Genomic DNA, 7,112 nt, shown 5'->3' with positions numbered 1-7,112 from the left:
GGTGTATATGGTGTCATATTCTTGTGCATGTGCCATGGTGCTCAGCTGGTGTATATGAGGAACAATTGTACATGTGCCATGGTGCTCAGCTGGTGTATATGGTGACATATTCTTGTGCAGGGATCGACGAGTTGCCCATTATCACCGAAATGCTGATTCATTTCCGTTTCGGCGAAAATGGGGCACTCATATGTACATAAATTAGCATAGGTCATGCCCAATTTTTCCGTGAAATCTTGCGCTAATTTATGCATTTTTTCCTACTTAGTTCCCCGAGCGACGCCGCCGTCCCTCTTCTTCCCCTGAGTGACGCCGCGGAGCCGGAGCAGGAGGAGCAGCAGAGGACCGACGCCGCGGAGCCGGAGCAGGAGGAGCAGCAGCAGAAGCAGAGGACCGACGCCGCAGCGAGAGGACCGACGCCGCCCCATCCTTCCAAGGTAGTGACTTTGATCCATACATTTGCTAAGAACAGATACTTGTGGTGGTCTTTAAAATTCCCCGTGATGAATTTGCATAGCATCTCTATGCCAATCCGAGGGAAAAATCTATCTCACAATATGCTTAGCATGATTTGGTACTGCAGGTATTTGTGTAGTGATTTAGATAGGCTTTGATCATAGCTATGATCATATGATGTTAAAAAAAAACTACCCCAAACAAGCTACTGTAAATGCTTATGCTTATATCCAGGTGCAAAGGTGGTTCACTGTAGTTCATTGGATTTTTTTGTTGCAAATGTTGCTTGTCCTTGCAGTAGTTCTTTTTGCACATTAGTTTTTTTGCACATTATTGAAATTAATCCTAGCTACCATGTTAGTTTTCAGCCTTTCTTTTTCTTTTTCTTTTATATTTAGCAATGGATAGATGGTGTCTACTAGTAAATATAGATGGCTAGTAAAATATATAGGTTAGGATGTTAAATCTCCTTCTTGAACAAAAACCATCAATTGTTAGCTAATTTTCAGCCCTAGGTGTAAACACTAACTTAGCACCCCTGGAAAGTTGAAAATGATACATAATACATGTCAATTTGTGGCCAATGAGAATACTCGTTTATTGCTGCGGGGTACACTTGACAGTTGACTACATTTGGCATCTCATGTACTCAAAACAGCCAATTCTAAGTCTCCGGACATTGTAGAACTGAAAGTGCTACTGGAACTTCTATTACATTAGTGATAACCTAGTGCTACTGTTTTTTTCACACTCATACTATTTTTCCTTGTGATAATATAACTAACTATCAACATTAGTGCAATAATTTAAAACTTATAGATTCCCACTGCTTGCTGAGAGTAGAAGCATTCAATGTGTACAGATAATCTAGTAAAAAAGGCAGTGAACAAAGCCATCCAAGTAGATACAAGGGACTGAAATGTCTCGGAAGAAAAAAAACTGTGAAAAAGAAACAATACCGTCTCGCTCAGCAAAGGCATGCTACATTGTGCCGAAACAGATTAGGTTCTGGTGCCTCGAAGAAACAAACATAGTAATAGGTTACCTTGTATTCTTGCACAGCCCTCACTATCAAATGGTTAATGCAGTGCTTGAGAAAGCATTAAAGTGCATCTTTTTGTTCCTTTATTATATCTGTAGATTAGCTATGTTGGTTGTCAAATGTGTGCCAAATGCATGTCAACTCCAGAAGAACAAAAGGTGACTACAATTAGCATGAGGTGACTAGGTGAGGCAAAAATGAGCAGAGCTTACGTCTGTGATGGAGTAACTCATATTTGTTAGTGGAATGGATCGTAATATGGTTCAAAAATGTAAACATGTAGGATGGCCGGTCCCGGTGGCCGGCGAGGCGGTCGAGGCCGCGGTCCTGGGCGCCCCCGGGGCCGGGGAAGGGGCGCCGCGGTGGAGCAGCAAGGGCCCCACGGTCCACCGTCACCTGCATCCTCCTCGTCTCCTCGCATGAGGAACGCTGCTTCGAGTTCCTCCTCCGCATAGACGACGACCCACTCGGCATCAAGAGGCTACCTGGACAAGTTCGCCGAGTTCGTCGACGGCGTCGAGCCGGCGCACTTGCAGCTACGGGAGGCTAGCTGCAACTTCTGCCGCTGGTCCGTGGAGGTCCTGTTCGACGGGCAGGGCAAGATGTACCTGCACACGGGGGTGGGACAAGTTCGGCCGTGACCTCCACCTCGAGCCCGGCTGCCAGCTCACCTTCCTGTACGAGGGGGACGGCGAGATGATCGTCAAGGTGTTCGACGACACCGCCTGCCGTGTGCACTACCCCCACACCGGCGAATCCGGCTCGGACACCGATAGTTAGAACTTAGAGTGTTGTCAACTCTATCTTCGTTGCTTCGTGTTGTTTGAATTCTATATATCTTAAATTGTATGAAGCTACGATGTTAGGTATGATGATGTTATGTCCATGATGTGTGTACGAATTGGCTGTTTTCCATGATGTGTGTACGAAATGTTTGGTCAACTGTACACTCCGGGGTGACGCCAGCGAGCCTGGTGCGATGACACAAATATCAATCTCTTGTGCACCCTACCTTGCCTCGCTGACACCATCCCGGATGTTCATATTTGTTTGGACCAACAATGTATGAGGCATTCCATTTAGTTCATACTAGCTACTTGTCTCTTATTTGAGTTTGCACTTCTTAATTGCATTGGCTGATGATTAAATTTTGTGGTCACTACACTCCGGGGTGACGCTAGTGAGCCTGGTGTGAGGCACAAATATCAATCTCTTGTGCATCCTACCTGGCCTCACTAACGCCATCCCGGGATGTTCATATTTGTTTCGACCAACAATGTATGAGGCATTCCATTTAGTTCATACTAGCTACTTGTCTCTTATTTGAGTTTGCACTTCTTAATTGCATTGGCCGATGATTAAATTTTGTGGTCACTACACTCCGGGGTGACGCTAGTGAGCCTGGTGTGATGGCACAAATATCAATCTCTTGTGCATCCTACCTGGCCTCACTAACGCCATCCCGGGATGTTCATATTTGTTTCGACCAACAATGTATGAGGCATTCCATTTAGTTCATACTACTTGGATCGTTTTTGAGTTTGCTCTTATTCGTTGCAAACATCTATGAGCGTGCACTAATGTTTCTTTGGCTTGTTCATATATGTGCAGTATATGACGTGGTATGTCGTGTACAAGAGCAAGGTTCCCGGAGTCTACAACGACTGGGAGGAGTGTCGGAGACAGGTTCACCGTTTTAGCGGTAACAGCTACAAAGGGTACACCACTAGAGCGGAGGCCGAAGACAGATATGCACGCTAACTGGCGGGAGAGAGGACGGAGCGGAGGAGGAACCGGATGAAGACCACTTTCATCGGGACGGTGCTAGTAGTGACTCTAGCTCTCTTCTATGTGATGCTAGTTTAGATGATCGACCTTGTGTAACCACTAGCTCATTTGTGACTTGTAACACCGTAACTTGCATTGTAACCTCTTCTCTAATGCGAATGCATGTGAATCATGTGGGGCTAATGTGAAGAACTATGTATGGATAAGTTGTGCTGTTGTTTATATGCTGTTATATATCCTGTATTGTGCTATTGTACTGTCATATACAACCTGTATAAATACCTGCCAAGATACAAAAAAAAATCGAAATCTTAGCAAAGTGGCGCACTAGTGGACCATCTGTGGCGCACTACCACTAAGTAGCGATGGCGCACTGCTCTGGATCCAGTGGCGCACTGCCCTGTGATCCTCTCCGAGACTAGCAGTGGCGCACCAGGATAAGTAGCAGTGGCGCACGTCCTGGAGAGGGCAGTGGCGCACGTACTCACGCAGCAGTGGCACACCTCCTCCCTGGACCAGTGGCGCACGCAAGACGGTAGCAGTGGCGCACCTCTTCTACACAGTGGTGGCGCACTGCCTCTGACCAACAGTGGCGCACCACTTTGGAGTAGTAGTGGCGCACTGGAGGACATGTCAATGGCGCACCAGTCAGTGCGCCACAGGTATCCAGGCTAGTAGTGGTGCACCACTACTATGAGTTAGCAGTGGCGTGATAACAGTGGCGCACCACTAGTGCGCCACTGATGGGTAAAAGTGGTGCGCCACTGATTGCCCTTTTTCTAGTAGTGAAAACCATACTGGCACCGTTCGTGCTAAGTATGTTTATTACTTGTGTACACACTACAATAGCATGCATCTTTCTGGTCTTTCCTCATGCGGATAATATATAAGTTCCCTGCGTTTGATATGATATGCTCTGCTCTATGCTTATTTCTTCGAGAGATCATTTCCGCACTGCTCTATGCTTACATACAGATTTGTTACCATAGGCACCAGTAGTTAAAAACCTGATCTACTGAAGTTGGCTGGCAAACATTTATCCACACCTTATATCCGGTTTTGATTTTAAGTTGCTCCATTAGCTTAACGAGGATAACCTCTTGAAAACTGTATGCACATTGAAGCTAGTTGAGTTTTGCTGGTTTTGCTTTTGTTTAATCATTTATACATATGTTTTACTTTAGAAAAACATGCAATTGAATAAACATAAGTTCTAAGTTTTTTGTTATTTGCTAGAGAAATTAACATAATATTTATTTGACTCTATGTGAATTCCATTTAGTTATCTGGTTGAAATGTCTTAAATTTTGAATCCAATTGACATAGAGATTCTTTAAAACTACACTTGATATTTATATTAATGGTGAGTAACTGTCGAGTCAATACTTTCCTCTACTCTTATAGTTTGGTTTAACTCCAATTGAAGTTGCGGCTTTTCAAGGAAGTAGAGATTGTTCTCTGGCTCAGACACTTACAGTAGTACTTACTATACTTTTGATGCTATTGTTCTCTAGCTAGCGATGTCGTCTTCTGCAGACCACAACGAAGACGTTGACGGGTCCTCTCAGCAGAAGTTGGATGAGCACTACAGGCTCATGGTCTCGGATCAGCTGGAGGAACTTCCAGGCAGCGATGACGAGTCCTCAGAGGAGGGGGATGCTGAGATGGACAACGATGGTGAGGATGAGAGGGCCGCTGCCGACGAGACCACCGACAGTGGCGTTGCCGGGGGTAGCTCGGATACTACTACCGAGGCCGAGAGGAAACGGAAGCAGCGGCGCCCAAATCGGTCGGCACCACTCGCGACATAATCACCGCGGTGGACGCCCGGACCGGTCTTCCTCACCGAGCCCAAGCACCCGGCGAAGGGGTACGGCCTCCAACTCGGGAGCAATCCTTCGGGACGTCATCGACGTCAACGAGACGAAACTCCGAACCAAGAAGAAGCAGCATCTGCAGGCCCAACTCCTTGCGCGGCTGCACGCACGGTATGAGTTCCCCGTGGAATACAGGAACGAGGATCCCAAGGATAACATCATGAACAGACGAGCCCTCTCTAAGTTCACCAAGAACCTCAGCGGTTATAAAACCCTGTTGAGGGGGATTCTTGGTGGAAATGAGACTTGGACAGAGATCCAGCGCCTGGGGCAAGGAGCTGGCGGATAAGAACATCGGTCACCACCATCTCGGTTGTCGTGGCTTCGAAGGCAAGCAGCCGGTATGGGACAAGGAGGACAGGCCTACATAAACGCTGGCCTCGAGCCCCCTTTTGCCAAGTACAAAGACCCACTCTTCAGGGCATATCTCAGGTCCCGATACCATAGAGAAATGGATGGGAAACGTGTCACGAAACCTGATGTGTTGGTGGGAGTTGAGTTTGTCACCGGCGCGAAGGTGAAGGCACTTGAGAATGCAGTGGTAAGCAATTTACTAGCTTATTAATTTGATACTGCTCACCAAGTCCATTACATTCTAAAATTGTTCATGTTACTTCTGTCAGTTGAAGGAACAAGCAGCCGCCGAATCAGCTGGCTCCTCGACCCAGACGTCGACGGGCAAAGTCCCGTGGGACACTCCTTTATCGGGGTCCGAACACCGTGAAGGAACGGCCGCCGTTGGACAAGCCCCAGCGTGTCCCCGGCGCTGGAGGAGGTCGCAAGCTTGTCGACTATGGCTTGGACATGCCCGCAAGCACTAAGGAGTCGCGGCAGGCGCAGAAGGACCGGGAGCACGAGGCTCTTCTGAAAAAGGTGGCCGACTTGGAAACAACCATGGAGCAACGCGTCAGTGCCGCGGTTGCTAGCAAGGTTGATGACGCGGTGGCCAGCAGGGTCAATGAAATCATCCCTGATCTTGTAGAGTCGATGAAGAATTACTTCACCGGCGGCTAAAAGGGACCGATGTCGGTGATCAGCCTAGGCGCCAGCAACTCCGACAACCGGCCTCCAACTGTACACGCTCAATGCACACCCAACTTGGTATGCGCTAGAGAGGATTCGGCGGCCATGGGGGGCGCCAGTAGCCCCTCAGTCACGTGCACGCCTGGCCTCGGTCCTTCGACACGAGCCGAGCTCGACGCCCTCACTGTAATTAATTTAGCCTCTCAAGCCTCTACAAATTAGTTACTTTGTCATCGCCCCTCTCTGACCTACACATGTTTTCGCGGGAGGACGTGACTCCTTGCACCTTCCTACCGAATGTGGATAACAAGTTGAAGGATGTAGCGAGCGGCGTGTGTCCTCCTCGCCAAAAATCGGACGTTCCACTGCACCAGGATAGATGATAGCATGAGCCGGGTTCGCATGAACCGGTCGTTACCGGGATGCCAAGACCTCCATCCTCCTTATCAACCCCCGGAAACGGAAACCCCGCTCACTCTCGGGGACCTCAATAATCACATCCTTCCATGGCCGAAAGCCCTAATTCGGCTGAACAGTACCGCCTCAGGTTCAGAGGCAAGCTATGGCATGGTCACTCCTCAGGGTGCGACGGCTGCCCCGAGCCAAGCCAGGGTCAGTCTTCCACCGGCTGGTGGTCCTTTTGAGCCCGATAGCCAGCCCGACAGTCAGCCCGAGAGTCAGCACTGCAACGCATTGGACATCGATCAAGCTCCAATCGATACGTTCATCGCTGAGATGGAGGGCGACGGGGTTTCTCCTCACAAGCCACCCGCCGATCGTACGGTAAAGAAGAAGTTGTTCCTTTCACAAGAAATGCCCAAGCAGGAAGACACTACCGCCTTCACGGCTCCACCCCGAGTTGGGCTTATCCCGAGGACACTCCTTGGTGCGACCACGGAGGGTATGAAACAAAACGCCACTCCCAG

The sequence above is a fragment of the Lolium rigidum genome, chromosome 6 (genome assembly GCF_022539505.1).
Source record: "Lolium rigidum isolate FL_2022 chromosome 6, APGP_CSIRO_Lrig_0.1, whole genome shotgun sequence".
Lineage (NCBI taxonomy): Eukaryota > Viridiplantae > Streptophyta > Magnoliopsida > Poales > Poaceae > Lolium > Lolium rigidum.
The sequence above is the reverse complement of the archived record's forward strand: the minus strand, read 5'-3'. Positions refer to the sequence as shown.